Raw genomic sequence first — 27,423 nt, 5'->3', positions numbered from 1 at the left:
TTAAAGTGTTTTTAACTGTTGTGGTTTATTCTTAAGTATTTAGAATTTTTGTCATTCTTTGTTTTTTATTTCTGAGGTTTATCAGAGAATACAAACTGTAAAACTGTCCTTTTTAAAAAAGTTGTTTTTTGTCACCAAGAATAAGACCAAATGTCATAAATATTCCATGAATGTGCAAAAATAGGAATATTTTCTACTTAATACTTTCTATTCAACAGATATATGATTTAATATTGTAGTGGAGGAAAAATCTTCTCACTTCTAGATTGTTTACTGGGACTTTAAGATACAGATTAACAAGAGAAAAGAATACAACTTTATTTAGTATCTGTTTTACATAACACAGAAATGGAAATGAAGACCCAAAGAAACAGTTAACCCTGAGTATTCTTATACTAGGTTTGACAAAGAGTAGAAAGTTGTGGAAAAATATGATAGGGCAAAGAGGGTTTGAACTAGGATAGTAAACTGGAGGAACTAAGCAAGACCTATTGGTTTGTATTCCTCTCAACATCTCTCCTTCTTTCCATCTTCGGTGATTAAGGTGTTCTTACCTCTGAGTATCGGGAAGGTACCTCTCATGTTAGGGTCTTTTGTACTATTTTAGAGGAGAAGAAAGAGTCAGAGTGTTCTTCCTGTACCTGCCATTTTTCAGATTCCTTCAGCTGAAATAAAGATACTCAGTATGGCCAGCTGCCATATTTTGGGGTAGAATGTCCTGAACCCCATCATTTCAACAGTTTTGCTGTTTAATTTCTGTTTGTCGTTATTACTATTCTTTGCCCCACTGGATTTGAATGATTCTGAAAGACATATATAAAAATATTAATTTTAATTATATTTCTAAATGAGGTTCTCCTTGCATTTCTAATACTTTATATATTTAGTTGCTGCATCTAATACATACAGAGTAATGACTAGTATATCTTTTACCTAAATTGTAGTTTTGGACAAGCATGGTGGCTCATGCCCGTAATTCTAGTGTTTTGGGAGGCCAAGGTAGGAGGATCATTTGAACCCAGGAGTTCAAGGCTGCAGTGCACAATCATTGTGCAACTGTATTTCAGCTTGGGCAACAGTGAGACCCAGTTTCAAAAAAGAAAAAAAAAAATGTACTTTTTATTATTATATATTACTCATCCTTAATTTCATTGGTGATTTTAAGCTTAAATTCTGCCCATCTGGTATTAATATGAATTTCTGCGTTCTCTTTGTGATATCTCTTTGCCCATTCCATTTTTTAGTCTTTAGAAAACTCACTTTGTTGTAAGCATTAAAAAAAAATAAACAATGTATTGCTTGGTTTTGTTATTAAACCCAACCTGCCAGTCTCTGTTTTAAATAGAAAAGTTTATCCCATTCATATTAAGTATAACAACTATTTTGTTTATTCTATCTTATTTAATGCTTATCTTTGGTCTTACTTTGCATTTCCTTTTTTTTTCTTTCTTCATTTTTGCTGATTTGTTCAGATTGCTTTACATTCTCCAGTTTTCTTATTAATTGGAAGTTCTACTGGTAATTACCTTCCCTTTATCATCACACACAAGTTTCTAGACTATCATATAAAATTTATATGCTTTTTCCTTTCAACTAAATCACCCTTTTTTTCACTGTTCCCACCAATAAATGAGACCTTTGAATACCTTTACTTCCCCATTTTTTCTGCCAGGTAATCTTTAAATTTTTACTCTACAGAATAGAATCTAATCTGCTTTCAAATGCCTTTTTTGCTGATATGGCTTAATAGTTTGGGTTCTAGGCTAGTATGAGATTTCTCTTGCAGTAAATTCTTATTTTTAAAGATTACTTACTTAGCTGTTATATTAATCTCACTCTGTTAACACCTGTTTGCATCTAACTTTACTTGTTGCAAGCTCTATTGGTTGCCATTTTTGTTTCCTTTCTTCACCTTCTACTCTGATCTGGTTTCCTTAAGATGGAATAGGAGGATGATATTTTCTATGAATTCCTGCATAGCCACAAGTATATATTTTTTTCCTGATAAAAGAATGATAATATCTTGCCTCAGATATAAAATTCTTGGATTGTAGTTCTTTTCTCTCTGATATTAGTAATTTTAATTAGCTCCTGAGTTGTAGATTACACAGTCATGTAACAATCTAATGTTTCTCCTTCTTCTATATATGTGTTTGTATGTGTCTATAGATAGATATTTGCATGTTTGATCTTTCTGTCTCTATAAGATTTATCTGAATCCTTAGAGTTCAGAAATCTTACCAGGATATGTCTAAGTGTGTGGATCTTGGTAATATATTTCCATCTGCTGAATTGGATAAATCTAATTTTAACTCATTTTGCCTCTCCTCAATCTGTGCTTTTATATTTTTCTAATATTTACATGTAGGTCTCCAGGATCTATCTTTCAAGTCTGTTATTTTTTTGCTCATGATTTCTACCTCTTTGAATTATTGCTCCTTATTTTAAGATACTTCTTCCAATTGTTCTTTCAGGTTACTAATTTGAACTCAACATAAATCATATTCTTTAGTTCACCCACTTGCTTGTTTAGTTAAAAAATCATGGGTTCTTTTTTTTTTTTTTTCATTGTTCAGTAGTTCTTTTGTTAATTATTGTTTGGGGTTTCATTTTTTGTTTTTTTTTTAAGCATTGTAACTAATACCCTTAAGTTCACTTTTAATTTTTTCTAGTTCAAGTTGTTGCCTCTCTCCTCTAGCAGTTCTGTTTTGCATGGAACTCCTGCTGTAAAAGTTATACTTTTTCAGCCGTAGAGCATTTATTCTCAAAGTCAGTGCTTCTCAAACTTTAATGTGTATATGATTCACTCAGGGATCTTTTTAAACTGTTGATTCAAACTGAAAATATCCGAAGTGTGGTCTGAGTGTCTGCATTTCTAACAAGCTATGCCAATATTTCTACACCTATTTCTAACAGGTGATGTCAATGCTGCTGGTCCATGGACTACACGTCCAGTTGCACAGCACTCAAACTTTGGTATACATCAAAACTGCCTGAGGGTTTATTAAAATGGGATCATTGGTTCTACTCCCAGGGTTTCTGATTCAGTGGGTCTGAAATAGTGGCTAAACACTTGCATTTTCTCTTCATGTGTGTATGTTGTCTTTTTGTGTGTGGGGGAATGGTAGATAGTAGGTATATATATTTATGAGGCACATGAGATATTTTGATACAGGCATTGTAGTAATTACACCAGGGTAAATGATGTATCCATCACCTCAAGCATTTATCCTTACTTTGTGTTACAAGCAATCCAGTTCTACTCTTTTAGTTATTTTTAGATATGCAATAAATTGTTGTTCACTGTAGTCACCCTATTGTGCTATCAAATACTAGATCTTTTTTGTTCTAACTATATTTTTGTACCCATTAACCATCACCACTTTCTCCTCCACTTCCCCCAACTACCCTTCCCAGCCTCTAGTAACCATTATTCTACTCTCTATCTTCATGAGTTCAATTGTTTTAGTTTTTGGCACCCACAAATAAGTGAGTGCTAAATGTGAAGTTTGTCTTTCTGTGCCTAACTTATTTCACTTAGCATAATGCCTCCAGTTCCACTTATGTTGTTGCAAATAACAGGATCTTATTCTTTTTTGTGGTTGAATAGTACTCCATTGTGTATATATACTACATTTTCTGTATCCATTTGTCTGTTCATGGACACGTGGATTGCTTCCAATCTTGGCTATTGTGTGTAGTGCTTCAATAAACATGGGAATGCAGATACTTCTTTGATATTGCTTTGATGTGCTTACTTCGGGATATATATCTAGCTTTGGGACTTCTGGGTCATATGGCAGTTCTTTTTTGTTTTTCGAGGAAACTACAAACTATTCTCCATACTGGTTGTACTAACATGCATTCCCACCAACAGTGTATGAAGGTTCCCTTTTCTTCACATCCTCACCAGCATTTGTTATTGTCTGTCTTTTGGATAAAAACCATTTTAACTGGGGTGAAATAATACCTCATTGTAGTTTTGATTTGCATTTCTCTGATGGTCAGTGATATTGAGCACCTTTTCTTTTTTTTTTTTTTTTTTTGAGACGGAGTTTTGCTCTTGTTACCCGGGCTGGAGGGCAATGGCACGATCTCGGCTCACCGCAACCCCTGCCTCCTGGGTTCAGGCAATTCTCCTGCCTCAGCCTCCTGAGTAGCTGGGATTACAGGCATGCACCACCATGCGAAGCTAATTTTTTGTATTTTTAGTAGAGACGGGGTTTCACCATGTTGACCAGGATGGTCTCGATCTCTTCACCTCGTGATTCACCCGCCTCGGCCTCCCAAAGTGCAGGGATTACAGGCTTGAGCCACCGCACCCGGCCACATCTTTTCATATAACTGTTTGCCATTTGTATGCTTTCTTTTGAGAAATATCTATATAGATTTTTTGCCCATTTTTTAATCAAATTATTAAATTTTTTCTGGTTCAGTTGTTTAAGCTCCTTATATGTTAATGATTAATATTCTTTTGTCAGATGAATAGTTTGCAGATTTTGTTTTCCCCATTCTGTGGGTTGTCTCTTCACTTTATTGATTTTTGCCTTTGCTGCGAAGAATTTTAACTTGATGCGAACCCATTTTTTCATTTTGGTTTGGTTGCCTGCGCTTGCATGGTATCACTCAAGAAATCTTTGCCCAGATGTTTTAGAGAGTTTCCTCAATGTTTTCTTTTAATAGTTTTATAGTTTGAGGTCTTAGATTTAAGTCTTTAATCCATTTTGATTTGATTTTTGTATATTGCTAGAGATAGGGATCTAGTTTCATTCTTCTGCATATTGATATCCCGTTTTCCCAGCACCATTTATTAAAGAGACTGTCCTTTCCCCAATGTATGTTCTTGGCACCTTTGTAGAAAATGAGCTCACTATAGATGTATGGATTTATATTTGGGTTTGCTATTCTGTTTCATTGGTCTATGTGTCTGTTCTTATGCCAGTACCATGCTGCTTTGGTCACTATAGCTCTGTAGTATAAATTGAAGTCAAGTAATGTGATTCTTCTAGTTTTGTTCTTTTTGCTCAAGATAGCTTTGGCTATTCTGGGTCTTTCGTGGCTCCACATAAATTTTAAATTTGTTTTTTCTATGTCTGTGAAGAATGTCATTGGTACTTTGATAGGGATTGCATTGAATCTGGAGACTGCTTTGGGTAGCATGGATATTTTAACCATATTGTTTCTTCCTATCCATGAACATGAAATATTTTCCATTTTAGTGTTCTGTTCAATTTGAAACATCAATGTTTTACAGTTTTCATTAAAGAGGTCTTTAACTTCTTTGATTAAGTTTATTCCTGGGTATTTTATTATATTTTATTTGTAACTATTATGAATAAAATTATTTTCTTGATTTATTTTTCAGATTGTTTGTTATTGACATATAGACAGGCTATTGATTTTTGTATGTTGATTTTCTATCCTGTAACTTTACTGAATTTGTTTATCAATTCTAGTAGTTTTTATGGTGGAGTCATTTTTTTAAATGTAAGATTATATCATCTGCAAACAAGGATAATTTGATTTCTTCCTTTCCAATTTGGATGCTGATATGGTTTGGATCTATGTCCCTGCCCAAATCTTATGTTGAGTTGTAATCCCTAATGATGGAGGTAAGGCCTGCTGGGAGGCAATTGGATCATGGGGGTAGAGTTCTCATGAAAGTTTTAACACCATCCCTGTTGGTGCTGTTCTCATAATAGTGAGGAAGTTCTTGTGAGATATGTTTGTTTAAAAGTATATAACACATCCCCACTCTCTTTCTTGCTCCTGCTCTGGCCATGTAAGATGAGCCTGCTTACCCTTTGCCTTCTGCCATGATTGTGAGTTTTCTGAGGCCTCCCCTGAAGCTGAGCGGATGGCCAGCATTATGCTTCCTGTACATCCTGCAGAACCATGAGGCAATTAACCCTCTTTTCTTTATAAATTACCCAGTCTCAGGCATTTCTTCAGGAATGAACTAATACAGATGCTCTTTATTTTTTTCTCTTATCTTATTGCTCTAGCTAGGACTTCCAGTACTATGTCGAGCAAGCAGTAAAATTGGGCCTCCTTGTCTTGTTCCAGACCTTTGCAAAAAGGCTTTCAATTTTTCCTCATCCAATATAATACCAGCTGTGGGTAGTCTGTCATATGTGGCTTTTATTGTGTTGGGGTATTTTTTTTCTATAAACAATTTTGTGAAGATTTTTATCATGAAGGGATGTTGAATTTTATCAAATGCTTTTTCAGCATCATTTGAAAAATGATCATATGCTTTTGTCCTTCCATTTTGTTGATGTGATGTATCACATTGATAGATTTGCAGATGAAGAACCATCTATGCATTCTTGGTATAAACCCCACTTGGTCATGATAAATGATCTTTTTAATGTTGAATTGGGTTTAGTAGTATTTTGTTTAGGATTTTTGCATCAGTGTTCATCAGGGATATTGGCCTGTAGTTTTCTTTTTTTGTGTGTGTCTCTGTCTGATTTTGGTATCAGGATAATACAGGCCTGATAGAATGAGTTTGGAAGTATTCCTTCCAAACTCTTTTATTTTTTGGAATAGTTTGAGTAGGATTCATATTTGTTATTCTTTACATGTTTGATAAAATTTAGCAGTGAAGCATTGGGTCCTGGGTTTTTCTTTGCTGGGAGACTTCTTATTATGGCTGTGATCTCATTACTTGTTACTGGTCTGTTTAGGTTTTGGATCTTTTCCTGATTCAATCTTGGTAGGTTGCATGTGTCTAGGAATTTATCCATTTCTTCTAGGCTTTTGCATTTCTAAAAATAATCCTTAGGTAATGCTGATGCTGCTGGTCTATGATGCACACTTTGAGACCCACTACTCCAGAAGGAACTGAGAACCAGCTACTGGGACATCTTATGTATAGACACTCTAGCCAAAGGTAAGAGCCACAGTTGATTCTACCGGGGAGGTAGCTGGTGTCCAGCAAGTTTAGCAAGTTGCTGGCTCCTTTCCTGAGCACTAGAAAAACATCCCAGTGGTCTTATTGGCTACAAAGGCCAGTGGCCTTTCAGCCTCAGAGAAGGAGTAGATTTGGCCCATTTATTCGCCACTCCTGCCAAAGAGACCAGCAGGCTTTTCAGGAACACCTACCTGTGCTAGTGCCATTTCTTTCCCCATAGAGATCTACAAATCTCCTCGGGGCCAATCTGATACTGGCCTCCAGGTTCTGATTCCAACTACAAGGCAAAATTCTTGCCCCAGCTATCAGATTTCTCTATCCAACACAATTTAGATTAAGGTGATGCTTTAATCCTCCAGGCTCAGCCTGTCTTCCAATTGCAAGAACCACTGAGCTCACAAAGGAGTGCAATTGGATTGGTGTGGTAGAGAGGAACAAAGAACACTATCTTCCAAACTCCTCAAGTATTTAGGAGAAAAGCTGGAACCAGAGGAGTCAGAAAGGTCCAATGGAAGATAGACATAGTGAGCCTTAAAGAACAGGTAGACGGGCTGGTCCGAGTGCAGTGGTGTTTACAACTAATTGATCACAACCAGTTACAGATTTCTTTGTTCCTTCTCCACTCCCACTGCTTCACTTGACTAGCCTTTAAAAAAATAAAAATAAAAATAAAAATAAAAATAAAAATAAAAAAAAAGAACAGGTAGACGTAGGAGTGGGAAAGGAAGGGGTAAAGTAGGTACAGCATACCTTAGGACATAAAATCAGGAAAGCCTGTATGATGATTATCCTGAATGGAGTTTCTGGGAGTCATGGCACATAAAATTGATTAAATAAAATTTGATTCTGGCAGGGTGTGGTGCCCCATGCCTGCAATCCCATAACTTTGAAAGGCAAAAGCAGGCAGATCACTTTAGGTCAGGAGTTTGGGACCAGCCTGGCCAACAGAGTGAAACCCCATCTTTACTAAAAATACAAAAGAAAATTAGCTGGGCATGGGGGTGCATGCCTGTAATCCCAGCTACTCAGGAGGCTGAGGCAGGAGAATTGCTTGAACCCCGGCAGGTGAGGCTACAGTAAGCCAAGATTGCACCATGGCACTACAGCTTGGGTGATAGGGTGAAACCATGTCTCAAAAAAAAAAAAATGATTCTGATCAAGGAAATTTATGATTGCTAGACTGATAAATTTTGAGTTTGATTCTGAATGTGGTAGAAAGCAAAATAACATAGTGAAAGCATGAATTTTGTGGCTCAGAGGGAATTAGCATGAATACTTGACCCAGGTATAAATCTCAATTGGGCATTTCCTAGCTTTATGAAATTAGGCAAACTGCTTAAATTCTATGACCCTGATCCTGTAAAATGGAGATACCAATGACTTCACCCAGATCTCTTATTAGGAGATCATACATGTGAAAGATAAGGAAGACTGGCACAGGACTGAACCTCTTTTCCTTTCCTGGTGGTACTGAGTTGGGGAGGAACTGTCTCCTGAGATCCTGCTCAAATCAGCTGCCCAGAGGAAACCGCAGTGTTGTTCAGGGGAAGAGGTTAAAAAGGTGACAACGAGAAATCATTTTGAAACAGTCAAGACTGAGAAGGTACCAAAATGTATTTGTGTGTTTGTGGGGGCAGATTTTTGACAGACAAGTTGTTGAAAGAGGCAGTGAGGAAGAAGGAAAATAAAGAGGAGAAAATAAACTGACACAGTGAAATAAAAAGAAACTCAAAATTTCCTTCACATTGTTGACTTGGAGCAGCCATGTAGGAGACAGAGGAGTGTTCCAGAATGAACCATAGGGCATTAAATTGGATGGTTAAACTATGGCGGGTAATAGAAGGAAGAAATCAACCACCAGAAAGGTTGTAACTCCTTCAAAACCTGATAAGTAACTTAAAGGAACTTTTTAGAAGTTCAGAATCATTTGTTATCTCCTTAACTCTGTACATAAACAGATATTTTTTTTCCTGTTGAACATGGTGGAATAAAAAACCAAACATCTATGATATTTATAATGGAAGCTGGGCCATTCTGCCAAAGAAGATAGTCGCTAATTTTAGGATGAATATGATAAATCTCTGAAGTACCGGAAGAAAAATGTAATGCCCAAATAAGAGATATTGTCTTCATCAATTGTTTAAGTAAAAGGAGAGATTCCAGATCTTTAAAAAAAAAATTATTGGCCGGGCACAGTGGCTCACACCTGTAATCCCAGCCCTTTAGGAGGTCGAGGCAGGTGGATCACCTGAGGTCTGGAGTTCGAGACCAGCCTGACCAACGTGAAGAAACCCCATCTCTACTAAAAATACAAAAAAATTTAGCCAGGTGTAGTGGCGCATCCCTGTAATCCTAGCTACTCGGAAGGCTGAAGCAGGAGAATTGCTTGAACCCAGGAAGGGGAGGTTGCAGTGAGCCAAGATCACACCAGTGAACTCCAGCCTGGGCAACAGAAGCAAAATTCCATCTCAAAAAAAAAATTGGCTCATGCCTGTAATCCCAGCACTTTGGGAGGCCAAGGCAGGCAGCTCACGAGGTCAAGAGATCGAGATCATCCTGGCCAACACGGTGAAACCCCGTCTCTACTAAAATACCAAAATTAGCTGGGCGTGGTGACTCATGCCTGTAGTCCCAGCTACTCGGGAGGTTGAGGTAGGAGAATTGCTTGAACCTGGGAGGCGGAGGTTGCAGTGAGCTGAGATGGTGCCACTGCACTCCAGCCTGGTGCCTGGTGACAGAACAAGACTCTGTCTCAAAAAAAAAAAAATTATACGAGGCTCACAAATATTTCTCAGGTGTTTTGTATGTTTTAAAAGGCTGAGGACACTGCCTATGGTAAATGCTGCAGATGCAGAATAAAAGACTATTCTGATTCAGACCAATTAAAATAAATATGTTTGCAAAAGTGTCCAGCAAGATGACCAGCAAACAACAAGTTCAATAAATGTTTGGGAGGTGTGAGGCATGGTGGCTCACACTTGTAATCCCAGCACTTTGGAAAGCCATGGCAGGCGGATCACTTGAGCCCAGGAGTTTGAGTTCAGCTTGGGCAGCACAGTGAGACCCTGTCTCTATTTTTTAAAAAATGTATGGGTGAGGTGGCTCACGCCTGTAATCCCAACACTTTGGGAAGCTGAGGCAGGTGGATCACTAGAGGCCAGGAATTCAAGACCAGCCTGGCCAACATGGAGAAACCCCAGCTCTAGGAAAAAATACAAAAATTAGTCAGGTGTGGTGGCACATGCTTGTAATTCCAGCTACTTGGGAGGCTGAGGCAGAAGAATCATGTGAACCTGGGAGGCAGAGGTTGCATTCAGCTGAGATTGCACCACTGCACTCCAGCATAGGTGACAGAGTGAGACTCCATCTCAAAACAAAAACAAACAAAAAACTAACAAAATAAATAAAATGTTAGGGGAATCAAATTAAGCTCTTTAACCCAAATTTAATCTGAAGTGCCATCAAGACTTCTGCTTCCTTTGGCTGTGCATTGGCACATTCTACTCACTGGTCTTGGCATATCTCAGGTCCTCTTGCTCTTAGCTCATCTATTCCAGCATTTACCTTTTTTAGACCCACACCTAAAATGAATGAATGTGACTGTTCTGTAAAGGGATAGAAAAGTAATTTATATACACTTTTGCACATCTGGAATTTAATTTTTTTAAGTGGTTCCCTGTCTTTCCTACCTCAGAGCATAGAGGTTAAGTGCATAACCCCTGGGGTTAGAGAGATACAAGTTCAAATCCTAGGCCTGCCACTTAGACTATTAACTTGAGCAAGTTACTTAGTATCACTGAGCATTAGTTTCCTCATCTGTAAAATGGAAGTTAAAACTCTCTACTCCATACTTTAAGTGAGATAATGTAGGTAAAGATGCGGCAAGGTGTCTGATGCATAGTAAGCCTTGATACGTAATGCTGAGTATTGCGACTTATAGCATTTATAACTGTAATAACTATATACCATATTTTTGTATACCTAGATAATATACATTTATAATTATTTTTAAATGCCCCTGTAATATCCCTACTCAAATTCCTTTAATTCTGCATTTTTTATATTTAGAATAGAAAAAGTGAATCACAAATTATAAAAGAAATAGAATTGCTAATTGAGTAGAGTATTTGCAGTTGATATATGGTACTGGCTTTATCTTAGAACTATAATCTAGAGATGTATACTGACTTTTGAAAAGGAAACATTATCCTAGATGCAAAGTGGAAAACTGCTCATAATATCTGAGCAACAAAAACAAGTTGAATGTCAAAGTATTCACTTTTGGATTCTCAAATTAATTTGAGTTGGCAAATTAATATTAACTTGCACAATATCTTTATACCTATGAATTAAATTAATTCAGGGCTTTTTTCCAAAGGAGTCAAACTTCATTAATAATTTTATTTGGTTGTTACCTAGAATGTTATAACGATTTCTAAATGTCAGGTTATAGAAATTTTTAGTATACAGAAATTCCATTTCAGAATTTAGAAACCTATTTGTTTGCTTCTTTTAGTTTTTATGAATTTTTTAAAATTTTTATTTATTGATTTATTTTTCAGACAGTCTCTCTCTGTCATCCAGGCTGGAGTGCAGTGGTGCAATCTCAGCTCACTGCAACCTCTGCCTCCCAGGTTCAAGCAATCCTCCTGCTTCAGCCTCCCTGAGTAGCTGGGACTACAGGCGGGTGCCACCACATCTGGCTCATTTTTTGTATTTTTGGTAAAGATGGGGTTTCGCCGTGTTAGCCCAGATGGTCTCCATCCACTGACCTCATGATCCACCTGCCTCAAGCCATCCTCCCACCTCATCCTCCCAAGTTACTGAGATTATAAGCAGGAGGCATTACACCCAGCTTGCTCCTTTTAATATTACACCCAGCTTGCTCCCTAGCCAATGGCTTTTTTTTTTTTTTTTTAGACAAAGTCTCACTCTGTCGCCCAGGCTGGAGTGCAATAGCACGATCTTAGCTCACTGCAACCTCTGTCTCCCAGGTTCAGGCAATTCTCCTTCCTCAGCCTCCTAAGTAGCTAGGATTACAGGTGTGCACCACCACGCTCAGCTAATTTTTGTATTTTTAGTAGAGACAGGGTTTCACCATGTTGGCCAGGCTGGCCTCGAACTCCTGACCTCGTGATCCACCCACATCTGCCTCCCAAAGTGTTGGGATTACAGGTGTGAGCCACTGCACCCGGCCGCCAATGGCTTCTTTAATAATATATTGCTCAATATTTTTTCTTCTGAAAGAGTGGCTGGATTTCATACTGACTAAAATCACGAAAACATAAGGAAGAGAAGTACAATATTGTGATTTATAATAAGGAATATGTATTTTGGTGCTTATCCTCAATTTCTGGCACAGAGCTCTTAAAACCCCTGTAATTTCCTAAGCAGTAGTGGTGCTAGGTGCATCTTTGGTTCTAATATTTGGGTTTTTACCCCACTTCCTGACTCAGAGCTCCTAATCCCTTGGAATTCCCTGGGTGACATTAGTGTCTTTTGTTCTAATGAGGCAACCCTCAGTAGGTTCCTGGATGAAGGCTGGACCCCAGAAAAACCAAGCCATGATTAGAAGCTTGGAAACTTCAGACCCAGTCCCCATCCTCTAGGGTTCTGAGACCTTCTGGGTTGCTGAACACGTTGAGGTGCTGGGAAGGTGGCATGGCCATGCTCCATGCCCCTTACCTTGTCCTATGTATCTCTTCCATCTGACTGTTCATTTGCATCTTTCAAAGTATCCTTTGTAATAAGTTGGCAATAACAATCAAACTGTTTTCCTGGTTTCTGTGAGCCACTGTTGCAAATTATTGAACCTGAGAAGAGAGGTGTGGGAACCTCCAATTTGTAGCCAAGTCTAGTAGAAGTTATGGTAACTGTGGGACCTACTACTTGCAATTGGCATCTGAAATGGTGGGTTGTATCATAGGACTGAGCCCTTAACCTGTGGAATCTGATGCTATTTCCAGTGTCAGCTGGTGTCAGAATATTAGTCAGTGTGGGAAAAAAACCCACACATCAGTTCACAGAAGCACTGAATGTTGAGAGTATGGCAGGAAGGAAAACAGATTTTTCACTAAACTAGAAGTCAAAGCTGTCTCCAGTGGGGATATCGGGAAGCTACAATTGTGACTGAGTAAAGAAAGAAGTAAGGGAGATAAAACAAAAGGACTGTCTTTCCTTGGAATAAATTGAGCAGTCCCATATGAAACATCAGCTCTGAGATGCCCCAGAGCAAGAGTGAGTAGCTTAGGCTGTGCTCATCCTGGCTGTGGAGGACAGGAAAGGGTTATAAAGGCCATCTGGTTATAAAGTGTCTAACAAACACAGATACTCATCTGGGGGTGTATGAGGAAATGGCACAAAGGGATGACTATCTCCAGGCACTAGAAGGACTGGCAGTGCCTACCTAAATGATTCACTGAGGGAAATTATATTGTGTGTGGAAATTAAGGTTGTCAGGTTTTATTTCATCACTGGAGAAATTAGAGAGAAATATCTTCTTATATAAGAGAGCATTTTGGCTGACTGACTGCTAGTGTGTGCACATCCACCTCATTCCTCATTACAGTTCCAATTACCCTCACACTAAACCCATATGTAACCTTTGATGTCCATGGGGTCTTCTGCTTTGTGACTGATTTGGTTGAGACAATGTCTCAAAGGAGAGGGGAGAGATGATGATTATGGCACCTATGCTGCACTGTTGCCTTAGCCCAACCTGGTGGTAGGGTAGGGGTGTGGCAACTAGAAACTGGGGAAATGTTCCCAAAAGAATGTTTGAGGTTTTTGGCCAGGCACTGTGGCTCACACCTGTAATCCCAGCACTTTGGGAGGCCAAGGCGAACAGACCACCTGAGGTCAGGAGTTTGAGATCAGCCTGGCCAACATAGTGAAACCCCACGTCTACTAAAAATACAAAAATTATCCCAGTGTGGTGGGCACAAGCCTGTAATCTCAGCTACTTGGGAGGCTGAAGCAGGAGAATCTCTTGAACCAGGAAAGTGGAGGTTGCAGTGAGCTGAGATCACACCACTGCACTCCAGCCTGGGTGACAGAGTGAGACTGCCTCTGAAAAAAAAAGATGTGACCAGGCGTGGTGGCTCACACCTATAATCCCAATACTTTGGGAGGCTGAAGCAGGTAGTTCATGAGGTCAGAAGATCAAGTCCATACTGGCCAAATAGTGAAACCTCGTCTCTACTAAAATGCAAAAAATTAGCCGGAGGTGGTGGTGCGCACCTGTAGTCACAGCTACTCAGGAGGCTGAGGCAGGGGAATCACTTACACCTGGGAGGCAGAGGTTGCAGTGAGCCAAGATCGCGACACTGCACTCCAGCCTGGGTGACAGATCTCAACTCCAACTCAAAAGAAAAAGAATGTTTGAGGTTCTGCCATGGAATTAATGCCAGGTGCTGACAGATCTATTTTCTTGGAAGACTTTAAGGTTCTGGGAAAGGGTAAAGGCCAGAAGCTGGGAGAATAGAAAGGACTCTAAATGTAATCAGATCTGCCTAAGGGCAGTTTATGACCACCAGTAGCAGAGAATTAGAAAGACGGCCTTTATCCCTTCCTCTGCACAAAACCCTACATCACACTCACACCCTGAGAATACAACACCTTTGGCATGGACACTGACATCTTCACCTCAGACAGTGGTGGTTGGCAGTATCAGGGATTAGATGACAGACAGGCATCAGGAAGTGCAGCTGGAGGATGACATGGATGCATTTGACAGACTGGTATGTGGACAAGTGCAAAGCACCCACTTGTAGGAAGTCCCCAACATAAGTAGGGACACATTGTTGGGGGGCAGTGCTAAGGACTCCTTAAACAGGTGGAGTGCTGCCATAGGAAATTTCACAGGGTGGTGAGGACAGATGGCGTCAGGCTTATGCTTTCGAACAATGGAATGGTAACAGCCAGGTAGCCTGTGTAACTTTTGCCTCTTTCTCAAAAAAATATAGGGAAAAAAAAGCTTAGAAAATTGGAAAGAGATCTCAAATGTACCAGGGTCATGAAAGTAAGATTGACTTTCTTCATGCTGAATGTATAAATATGCATTACCATTGTTTACAACAGGCCCTGAGGCAATTGTCTATCATTTTTAACTTTGAAAAGTAATTACATAAATTTATCTAGATTATACAAATTGCAAATTGGATCATTACCATAAGTTGCCTTAATTTGCTTTGTACAATGCCCGATTTTTTATTGTGAGGTTGCAACCACAATTTAGAACCTAACAACTAATCTCTACTTTCCCCTTCTCTGTTTCTGATCTACATCTCCGAAAGGATCATACAAGATCTTCTGTGCCAATGTCATTTAGTTTCAGTTAAGAAAACTAATGTGGAGCTTAAACTGGGAGGTCTGTTCTCAAAGATGGCACAAGGAACATCAAAGCTCATCAAAACATCTGGACATACTAGCCGAGGGGGAGATTTGCATAAAGCTTTATTATCAAATGCAAAATTTGCACCAATATAAATAATTCATTCTCTCAGACTCTGCGTGTTTCTTCTTTAAATGTGAAGCCTCAATTAACTGGAAGTGTGGACCATTCTGACGAAATAATATTTCTGGTTAATCAACCTTTTTTTTAAAAAGCAGTATTTTGTCAGCATATTTCTAAATACTTTACAAAACAACTGCTCTGCTTTAAGAGGTACAGTTTCATTGTAACATGATTAATATTATCTTAATGATTACGGACCTCATGATGCCTCTGCATCCTAATTCTGAACACCACTTCTCATTTTTCCAGTACCAAACATATTATTTTCATTCATTCATTTATTCATCAATCCACTTAACAAATGTTGACTGAATACCTACTCTGTGCCAGGTGCTCTTCTAGAGACTGAGGGTACAGCAGAGGCAAAAGAGACAATAATCTCTTCTTATATTGAGATTAAATTTTAGGTCAATGTTATATATATGCTGATATGTACATATCAATATATCAATATCATATATATGTGAAATAAGACATTGGGTTGACTTATACTAGCAGTTAATTTTTTTCTTCAACTTTTATTGTAAGTTCCAGGATACATGTGCAGGATGTGCAGGTTTGTTACATAGGCAAATGTGTACCACGGTGGTTTGCTACGTAGATCAGCCCATCACCCAGGTATTAAGCCCAGCATTCATTAGCTATTCTTCTTGAGGCTCTCTCTCCCCCACCCCCAACAGGCCCCACTGTGTGATGTTCCCCACTATGTGTCAATGTATTCTCAATGTTCAGCTCCTACTTAACTTATAAATGACAACATGTGGTGTTTGGTTTTCTGTTCCTTCTTTAGTTTGCTGAGGATAATGGCTTCCAGCTCTATCTATGTTCCTGTAAAGGACGTGATCTCATTCCTTTTTATTGCTGCATAGTATTCCATTGTATATATGCCTGCAAACCTACAACCATCAGATTTTTGACAAACCTGACAAAAACAAGCAATGGGGAAAGGATTCCCTATTTAATAAATAGTGCTGGGAGAGCTGGCTAGCCATAAGCAGACAATTGAAACTGGACCCCTTCCTTACACCTTACACAAAAATTAACTTAAGATGGATTAAAGCTTTAAATATAAAACCCAAACTATAAAAATTCTAAAAGAAAATCTAGGCAATATCATTTGGGACATGGGCATGGGCAAAGATTTTATGACAAAAACGTAAAAAGCAAGAGCCACAAAAACAAAAATTGACAAATGGGATCTAATTCAACTAAAGAGCTTCTGCATAGCCAAACAAGCCATCATTAGAGTGAACAGACAACCTGTAGAATGGATTGTAGATGTTCATCTTTGCAATCTATCCATCTGACAACGGCTAATATCCAGAGTCTATAAGGAACTTAAATTTACGAGAAAAAAAATTAAAAAGTGGGCAAAGGACATGAACAAACATTTCTCAAAAGAAGATATTCATTTGGCCAATAAACATATGAGGAAAAAAGCAGTTGATTTTTTTATTAACCACCGAAGTCAACTAGTTTTTTATTCAATACTTGCAGGAGAAAGTGTACATATACATGCATATGTATAGCTATGTAGTGGTTCCAGGGAGTTAGGTTCTGGTTAGTGATGGTATTTTCAAATGTATTCTCTTTTTCTTTCTTTCTTTTTTTTTTGAGACAGGGTCTTACCCTATAAGCACAGTGGCACAATCATGGCTCACTACTGCCTCAACTTCCTGGACTCGGGTGATTCCTCCCACCTCAGCCTCCTGAGTAGCTGAGACTACAGGTGCCTGCCACCACGCCTGGCTAATTCTTTGTATTTTTGGTAGAGATGGGGTTTCACCATGTTGCCCAGGCTGGTCTTGAACTCCTGGCCTCAAGCGATCTTCTCACCTCAGTCTGTCAAAGTGCAGGGATTATAGACATTAGCCACCCCACCTGGTCTCAACAGTATTTTCTTGAGTATAATGAGATAGATTCCTTGGTTAATTTTTTTTTTTTTTTTTTTGAGATGGAATCTCACTCTTGTTGCCCAGGCTGGAGTGTAATGATACAATCTTGGCTCACTGCAACCTCCACCTCCCAGGTACAAGTGATTCTCCTTCCTCAGCCTCCTGAATAGCTGGGATAACAGGCATGTGCCATCACATCCAGTTAATTTTTTTTTTTTTGCATTTTTAAAGACAAAGTTTCACCATATTGGCCAGGATGGTCTTGAACTTCTGACCTCAGGTGATCCATCTGTTTGGCCTCCCAAAGTGCTGGGATTACTGGCGTGAAACACCAAGCCTGGCCGAGAGAGATTCTTTCTAATATATATTACATAGAATACTGGCTTTATGAATTCTTTTACATTCAGAACATTTTTCTTCTCATTCTAATTTATCTCCTCTACTGAAAAAAATATATAAAACAATTCAACTTTTTGTCAGTACTAAAGAGAGGACAACACATCATTACCAACCATCACAACCCTTCTGTGATTCCAATCCTGTCAAAAGAAACATCCTGTAATGTCTCCCTTCAAAATCAGAACTAAACCAACAAGATCACTACAGAAGTGCATGCTAATAATAGCCCACTCCTGCTACTAATGTAAGGACCGAAGGCTTCACAAATCTTTTTGAAGAACAACATGATGTAATATTGAAGTCATAAACCATTCTCTAAGCAGGCATTTTTCAGATGACTGCATCCAGTTAGAAACCCTAAAAACTAAAGAGAGCCAGTGAAACTTGAAGATGGTTCAGAAAAGAACAGCTGAAATGACTGAAAGCTTGGGAGATCCTTCTAGTGAGGAAGTGCTAGAGGAACCAAATGTATTTACCTAATTTGGTTGGGTAAAAGAGAGGACTTAGATGAATTCACTGTGAGTCACTGTAAGCCAGAGAGCTCAAGTGATAAGAATACTACTGGCTGGGCATGGTGGCTCACACCTGTAATCCCAGCACTTTGGGAGGCTGAGGTGGGCAGATCACAAGGTCAGGCATTCTAGACCAGCCTGACCAACATGGTGAAACCCCATCTTTACTAAAAATATATAAATTAACCAGGCATGGTGGCATACACCTACAATCCCACCTCCTGGGGAGGCTGAAGCAGGAGAATTGCTTGAACCCAGGGGGAGGACGTTGCAGTGAGCTGAGATCATGCTACTGAACTCCAGTCTGGGTGACAGAGTAAGACTCCATCACAAAAAAAAAAGAAAAAGAAAAGAAAATGAAAAAAAGACTACTACTATGTTGAGTGCTTTATACCTATTATCTTTTTAACAGCCTTAAAGTAACTCAGGAGGCAGATTATTAGTGCTATTACTCCCATTGCACAGTTGAGGAAAACTTAGGCTTAAGTAACTTGCACGAGGCCACATAGCTAGTAATAGTTGAGCTGGAACTTGAACTCAGGCTGGCTCCAGAACCCCAGCTCTCACTCGCCACACCAAACCACACCACACTGCCCTAAGAGCAGAAACATTCAACTACTCATAAAGATATGCAAAAATGAGGACATATAAACAAGCAAGATTTTAAAACTCATCACTCCAGAGATTATAAATGAAAATAAAGTGTCTTACTAGGGTAGACAGAGTTTAGGTCTGCCCAACAACTAAAAGCTAAATTAGAGTGGCTCCAGGGATCTCTCTCTCTTTTTTTTCTTTTTGGCAATGATTAAAAGGATGATTTTACTCTTTATACCATTTGGAAAACAGGTGACATAAAGAGGATTAATATCCTGATCAAATGACATATCTGATGTCTTGGGAGTGTTAGCTACCCAATTAGGGAATGAACTTTTTTTTTTTTTTTAGGGAGGAAGGGAGGAAGGCAGGAAGGGAGGGAGGGAGGGAGGGAGGGAGGGAGGGAGGGAGGGAGGGAGGGAGGGAGGGAGGAAAGGGAAGAAAGGAAATCAGGCCATGAGAGAGACATAGCTGACCTGGATCTAGAGGTCTACAAGTTGAATTATTTTTTTCTTTTTTTGAGAGAAGGAAAGAAAGAAAAAGAGTGAAGAAGAGGAAGAAAGAGGAAGAAAAAGAGAGAGAGAGAACAGCAATGTTCCTTTATTCTAAAAAAAAAAAATGGTTATTAATAATGGCCAATCAATATTTTATTTAAACCTATGAGTAGGTGTGAGGTGGTATTAACAAGAATGTATATTTTTTGTATTTAAAGTGGAGAGCTCTATAAAAATTTATTAAATTTACTTGTTCCAGATCTGAGTTCAAGTCCTTGATATCCTTATTAGTTTTCTGTCTCACTGAGTCTAAGTCTCTATGTATCTAGGTGTTAGAATCGTTAGCTTTTGTTGTTGCATTGATCCTTTTACCACTATATCTTTGTTGCTTTAAAATCTATTTTATCGGATACGAGAATTGCAACTCCTGCTTTTTATTTATTTGTTTATTTTTGCTCTCCATTTGGTTGGTAAATCTTTCTCCATCCCTTTGTTTTGAGTCTTTGTGTATCCTTGCATGTGAAATGGGTCTGGATGTAGCATACTGTTGGGTTTTGGCTGTATCTTTTGATTGGGGGATTTAGTCAATTTAAATTTAGGATTACTGCCATTTGATATTAACCGGCTGTTTTATCCATTTATTGATGTAAATTCTTCTTTATGTTGATGCTCTTTGCTTTTTGGTATATTTTTAGAAAGGCTAATACTGGTTGTTTCTTTCTATGTGTAATGCTTCTTTCAGAAGCTCTTGTAAAGCAGGCCTGGTGGTAATAAAATCTCTGAGTACTTGCTTGTTCATAAAAGATTTTATTTTTCCTTCAGTTGTGAAGCTTAGTTTGGCTGGATATGAAATTCTGGGCTGAAAGTTCTGCTCCTTAAGGATGTTGAATATTGGCCCCCACTCTCTTCTGGCTTGTAGAGTTTCTGCTGAGAGATCTGCTGTAAGTCTGATAGGCTTCCCTTTGTGGGTAACCTGACCTTTCTCTCCGGCTGCCCTTAGTATTTTCTCCTTCATTTCAACCCTGGTGAATCTAACAATTATGTGCCTTGGGGTTGCTCTTCCTGAGGAATATCTTTGTGGTGTTCTCTGTATTACCTGGGGTTGAATATTGTCTTGCTTTGCTAGTTTAGGAAAATTTTCCTGAAGAATATTTTCCAGCTTGGATTCATTCTCTCCGTCACATTCAGGTACACCTATCAAAAGTAAATTTGGTCTTTTCACATAGTCCTACATTTCTTGGAGACTTTGCTCATTCCTTTTTATCCTTTTTTCTTTAATCTTGTCTTCTCGTTTTATTTCATTAAGTTGGACTTCGACCTCTGATATCCTTTCTTCTGCTTGAACAATTCTAGTGTTTAAACCTGTGCATACTTCTCGGAGTTTTTGTATTGTATTCTTCAGTTCCATTAATTCACTTATATTCCTCTCTAATTTGTCTATTCTCATTAGGATTTTGTCAAACCTTTTTTTGAAGTTCTTAGTTTCTTTACATTGGACTACAACATGTTCTTTTAACTCACAGAAGTTTCTTATCATCCATCTTCTGAAGACTGATTCTGTTAATGGGAAGCGCTTGTTCTCCATCAAGCCTTGTTCCCTTGTTAATGAGGAACTGTGATCCTCTGCAGAGGGAGAGGCATTCTGATTTTGAGTATTCTCAGCCTTTTTATGCTGGTTTCTTCCCATCATTGTAAATTTATCCACCTGTCATCTTTGAAATTACCAACTTTCAAATTAGGTCTCTGAGTGGACGTCTAAGTTGTTAATTCCCAGGGCCGAAATATGAGCAATCCTCTGCGCCTGCCAAAACAGCAACGTTAAGACTGATGGTGCTTTTCTGCCCAGGAATCTCCAATCTGGCTTCCTTGTTGAGTTCGTAATAGGCGACTCTGCCTTCCCGGAGCTCCAAACCTCAGTCAGAATGGGAACCAGTCCCGTTTACTCTGCAACAAGAGCTGCCGCACCAGGTGCCAGCAAAACCGCTGTGCCAGCCACAAGAGTCACGCTGGCAACCTGTGCAGCTCTTCCAAACCTGGGTCAGAAGGGGAACCAGTCCCGTTTACTCTGCACCAAGAGCTGCCGCAGCAAGGTGCTGGCAAAACCACTGCGCCGGCCACAAGAGTCGCACTGGCGACCGGTGTGGCTCCTCCACTGGGAATCTTCTGCTCTGTGAGCAACCAAAATTTGTCTGAAAGTGTGGCGTCCTCTCCTTCTCTGCGCTTTCACTGGGAGCTGCAATCCCAAGATGTTAGCGATCAGCCATCTTGGATCACTGACAAGACCAAACTTTTTTTTAACTGAGATGGAGTTTCGCTCTTGTTACCCAGGCTGGAGTGCAATGGCGCAATCTCAGCTCACCGCAACCTCCACCTCCTGGGTTCAGGCAATTCTCCTGCCTCAGCCTCCTGGGTAGCTGGGATTACAGGCACGCGCCACCACGCCCAGCTAATTTTTTGTATTTTTAGTAGAAACGGGGTTTCACCATGTTGACCAGGATGGTTTCGATCTCTTGACCTCATGATCTACCCGCCTCGGCCTCCCAAAGCGCTGGGATTACAGGCCTCGTGAGCCACCGCTCCCGGCGGGAAGGAACTTTTGCCAATTAGGGAGGAATAGAGTGCTACAATTCTGGTACTCCAAAATTATAATAGTCGGGTAAACATTTATGTCATGAAGATTCTGTATAGGTAAAAAGGTGGTCAGAAGGTACATAGAAAACTTCTGAACTGTCTCTTGCTGTCTAGGGATGGAATTTCTAAATATATTTTGCTCTAATGCCTAATAGAAAATTACCTCAAGGAAATAGAGATCTTTTGAGAAATCTAAGATGGCAATGTGCTAGTGTTTCCTTAAATAGGCAATGCATCTCAAAAATGGCTTCCATGGTCAAAATATAGAGTCCCACATGTCAACATCCTATTAAAGGCTCAGAGAAGTTTAACAATAAAGAAATTGATTTAACTTTGGTTAACCAGCACTTCCCAAATACACTAGCTACAGAACCATTTTTTTTTTTTAGACACCTATATATCACACATTGAACCAGTATTTTGCTGAACACAGCACAGTAGACTGTTTAAAACTCACAGCTTGGTAATTTTTACTACTTGAAATTACAAAGTGCTTTTCTTAATTGCATAGTCTTGCTCAGTCATCTTAGAATTGTGTGCATCATGAGGACAGGGACTTCTTGTCTACAGACTTCCCACACTGGTGATTTTTTTTTTTTAAGTTTTAATAGACCTTGATTCCCTCAGTGTTCTGATAACTATGGAATTTCTGATCATGACTCCAAGGAAGACAAGGGCCCCCACACCTGCTCAGTGGGTCCTATGCTAGGCAGTGGGGATATTGCATGAACAGAACAGATATGGTTCCTACCGAGGCAGAGCTGACATTTTATTGAGGAAAATAGACCATTAGATTCTTAAACCAGCAATGAAAGAGAATATTTTTCTTTTTTTTTTTTTCTTTTTCTTTTTTTTTTTTGTAGGGACAGAGCCTCCCTATATTGCCCAGGCTGGTCTCAAACTGCTGGCCTGAAGCAGTTCTCCCACCTTGGCCCTCCCAAAGTGCTGAGATCACAGGCATGAGCCATCGCACCTGAACAAGAATATTTTTTCATTGTAAATGTATAAATTAGTAAATGAAGTTTACCTCAATTCCATGTGTGTTTTAGTCGATGTGAGCTGTACCTTGCAAGCTTACCCTCTGGCTACTTGCAAGAGGCAGGCTGGAGACAGTGGTGTGCTGATAAACAACCAGCTGGGGAAGGGGAGGTGGTTTGATTTATAGTATTTGCAGATTTCCATGATGCAAATACTCCCACCACATTGGATTTCAAGCCACTAAGGTGATGCCAAGTTGCTTCCTGGAAATTTAACCATCTGCTCTCAGTAGCTGCTGCCAGCAGCTCCAGCCCACACCACTGGTTCTAGGCCTTCAAAGCAAGTTCGACCAGCATTCTCCTCATCACAGACTTTAGGATTTCACAAGCTAAGTAAAAGAATTTTTAAAAATTAGAGAAAGACTAAGTTTCTGAAATCTTTTTTCTTCTGTTCCTTCCTTCATTTTTCTCTTCCTTCTTTTTTTCCTCCTTTTACCAAAGACACACACAAAAAAATTACAATCTACAAATACTATCATTTTGTAAAAGAAAGAATATTTTAATTCTTTTAAAAGTGGGAATAACATAATTTCAGAAGAAAAATTAGTCCTTTAAATTTAATGAATCCAGATCTATGAATATTTTATTACCTCTCCTATTCTTCTAATTTTATTATGTACTAGGGAAAATTTTATGTATGCATTGGAATGCTTTTGGCTACAAGTGAAAGAAACTGGAAGTGGGTTAAGTAACCTGGAGTTAATTTTCTTACATAGCATGAGGTCTAGAGGTGAGTGGTTGCTGGCAATAGTTAGACTGTAGTGAACCTATCAGACTCCTACCTTTTCCCTGGCTTTTCTTTCCATCAGCTTTAGCTTGTTTCCTCATGCTTATAGCCTCATAGTCACAAGATGCTGCTGCACCTCCAGACAGTTTAAAGGAAGGAACAAAAGGCCTTTATATGGATTGAATTGTGTTTTTCCCAAAAAAGATATGTTGATCTCCTAACCCCAAGTACCTGTGAATGTGGCCTTATTTGAGATGCAAATGTAATTAGTTAAGATGAGGTCATATTGAATCAGGGTGGGCCCTAATCCAATAACTGATGTCCTTATAAAAAGAAAAAATAGAGACAGACGCAAGAGGAGAACGCTATGTAAAGGCACAGACACATAAAGGGGAAGATAGCCCTGTGAAGAAGGCAGAAGCTGAAGTATTGAAGCTGCAAACTGAGGAATGCCAAGTATTGCCGGTGTAGGAGAGGAAAATAATTAACTTTTCTCTACCCATTTTAATTCTCTAGGGAGAATTAGACTGCATAATAGAATGTCTGGGCATGGTAGTTCATGCCTATAATCCCAGCACTTTTGTAGGCTGAAGCGGGTGGATTACTTGAGACCAGGAGTTCAAGACCATCCTGGCCAACATGTTGAAACTTGATCTCTACGAAAAACACAAAAATAGACCAGGCACAGTGACTCACGCATGTAATCCCAGCACTTTGGGAGGCCAAGGCAGGCAGATCACAAGGTCAAGAGTTTGACACCAGACCGACCAACATGGTGAAACCTTGTCTCTACTCAAATTACAAAAAAAAAATTAGCCAGGTTTGGTGGTGCACGCCTGTAATTTCAGCTACTCAGGAGGCTGCGGTAGGAGAACTGCTTCAAACCCAGGAGGCAGAGGTTGCCCTGAGCTGAGATTGCACCACTGAACTCCGGCCTGGGCAGCAGAGGAAGACTCTGTCTCAAATAATAATAATAATAAAACAAAACAAAACAAAAAAAACACACACACACAAATTAGTTGGGTTTGGTGGCAGGTACCTGTAATCCCAGCTATTCAGACTATGACAGAAGATTCACTTGAACCTGGGAGGCGGTTATAGTGAGCTGAAATCGTGCCACTACACTCCAGCCTGGGCGACAAGAGCTAGAGTAAGTCTAAAAGAAAAAAAATAGAGAGAGTCTATATTAGACTAACAAAAGACAGATTAACAAGAGAAAAACAAGCAAGTTTATTAACATATGTGCGCACATGCACATAGTGGTTTTCAGTGATGAGTAATTCAAAGTGGTTAGAATTTGAACTTACACAGCATTGAGCAAAGAACAATAATTTTGTAGAGAAGTCGCAAGACAGAGGAAAATTACTCTGAGTTTCTAGGGGCAGCAAATTGTGCAAAGGCAAATATATGCGGAAACTTATGATAGATGAGAGCTAGTTAATACATTTTGTTTTTGTAGATTCCGCTGGATGACATCTTGTCTCCAGTGATAAGGTGTTATCCCTTTACTTTATCCCTTTACTGTTAGGGGAGTGGAGAGGGACACTTTCACAAGGGGAACTTATATTTTGTTTTCAGGCAGATAGGAGGTGGACAGAGAGCTCATCCTGTGTCTGATTTTTCTCAATTGCCTTCAGGTCAAAATTGTGGGGTGGCATAATCCAAAGTCCTTCATTGGCAAACATCAGAAGCCAGGAAGAGACAAGAAAGGGTTTTTTCTGCTACAGCTTTCAGAGGGAGCATTGCCGTGCTGACACCTTATTTCAGGCTTAGGGCCTTCAGAATTCTGAGATACTACATTTCTATTGTAACCTACCCAGTTTGTGATGCTTTGTGATGGAAGCCCAAGGAAATTAACACAGCACGAAATCTTGTCTTTACTTAGGATAGCTCCAGCTAATTTCGTTTTATATCCTATTGCCCAGAACAAGGTCAAATGCATAAACCAAAAACAACCAATGGACGAGGGGAAGGAGATTTCCATGACTGGTTATACCCATTCTGGAGTCGGGACCACTCTCCTTGGAAGTAAAAATCTCTCCTCACCACCTGAACACACTGAAAGAAGGGAAAATGGCTCTTGGGGAGGCAATGGGTAGTGACTGCCACACTTGAAGGTGGATCATTGTGCTGCCCTATGGACTTCAGAAATGCTGTCCTACTTAACAGTGTTTGGAATTCATCTCAAAACAGATCTGTACATTCTCAAAAGCACTCAGGAGTTTAGGTAAAAAATCTAGGTGGATAGCTCCAGAGTAAGAAGTTAGAAATGCTGACAGTCTGAGAGATAGTGTTCACAGGGAGACCATGGGATCTCATCTAAAACCAAGAAATGGATGGTGAATGTAGTGAAAAGGAAGTGTCAGGACATTGGAAATCTCAGAAGGGAGAAAAGGCCGGTGAAATGATATGGTACTGTTGAAAATCCCCATCTCTACATCAAGGGGATTATTAACTCAGTTTCAAAAATAGAGAACAAGAGAAAAAAGGAGAAACAGGGATGCTGTTTTAACTATAGGCAGCAATGTATAGTAAGACATATTTTTAATCTTTTATCAGTGAATGTGTAAACGGTTAAAACCAGCACTAAATAATAAATGTGTCAATGTTTAAAAATACATATTTTCACAGCTAAGACTAGAACTGAACGTGCTAATGAACTCAGCACCAAGGGCTGAAGGTGATGGAGAGAACATTTCATCTCCCAGGCAACTCCCAACTCTGCAGTTCTAGAATCTTAAACATTAAATTTTCTTCATTGAAGATGTATTTGAGAACAACAGCTTCATCATAAGGCAGCCAAGTCTTGTGCTTTCTGGGTTAAAGGAAAGTTTTGCTCCTCCTGGGGTTTTCCTCTACATTTCAACACTGACAGGTCTGGGTCAAAATGTAGAGGAAGACCCCAGGAGAAGCAAAACTTTCACCTAGGCCTCTTCCATCTGGGCCTATTCTTTATCCTGCCTGCTCCAAGACCAGCGTTTTAATTGGCCAACTGTTCTACCTTCATCTTCCTGACTTCAACAAGTTCTTTGCCCCATGGCTGCTTTATTTCTACAGCTTGTCCTACCTGGGAGCACCTCTTCCTTCTTGGAATCCCTTCTGTTCCCCAGACGTACTTCTGTCATTTCACCACAGCATTTTGTGGCTTTTAAAAAGTACATGTTTTATCTCCCCTTACTAAGAACTTTGGGGACAGTGACCATGCTTTAGTTATCTTTGTGTTCCCAGTATCTAACACTATTGGGGTCTCTTAAATGTTGGATGAATAAATAAATTATTAAAGGCTAATCTCAAGGGGGAATAGAACATGTCATAAATTGCTCAGCTGGAGCTCATAAGGATCAACGATGTTCCACACAAAAGCCTTATAGGGACAAGAATTCAAGAAGGGTATTAGCTGAAAATTTTCCTGGCCTATGGAGAGGCATGGAATATACTGTTAGCCATATATATCCTTGAAACTAATCTAATCTATCTCTATGGAATTCTATGCTTACGTATTTTCATCTCACTTTCTTATGTGTAAATTTTGCTTTCCTTGGAAACTGAAAGGAATTGAGCCATTTTTTAGGTAGTTTCAGGACCAAACTGCTTCTCAGAGTTACAGACTTCCTTTTTCAATATGTACCTCAGCATCCAGAAGTTAGAAACAAGAGTAGTCAAGTCTTGCTAATGCAAAAATAGTACAGAAGTTCTCATTCAT

The 27,423-nt window shown here is 39.3% G+C and overlaps 1 protein-coding gene across 1 annotated transcript in view; it reads left to right on the top strand.

Annotated features, from left to right (window-relative positions):
- Nucleotides 1–27,423, top strand: part of PCED1B (PC-esterase domain containing 1B) — a 167,248-nt gene that overhangs the window by 96,274 nt on the left and 43,551 nt on the right.

This window comes from Callithrix jacchus, chromosome 9, assembly GCF_049354715.1.
Source record: "Callithrix jacchus isolate 240 chromosome 9, calJac240_pri, whole genome shotgun sequence".
NCBI lineage: Eukaryota > Metazoa > Chordata > Mammalia > Primates > Cebidae > Callithrix > Callithrix jacchus.
Note: the sequence above shows the minus strand (reverse complement) of the source record. Positions and strands in the feature narration are given on the sequence as shown.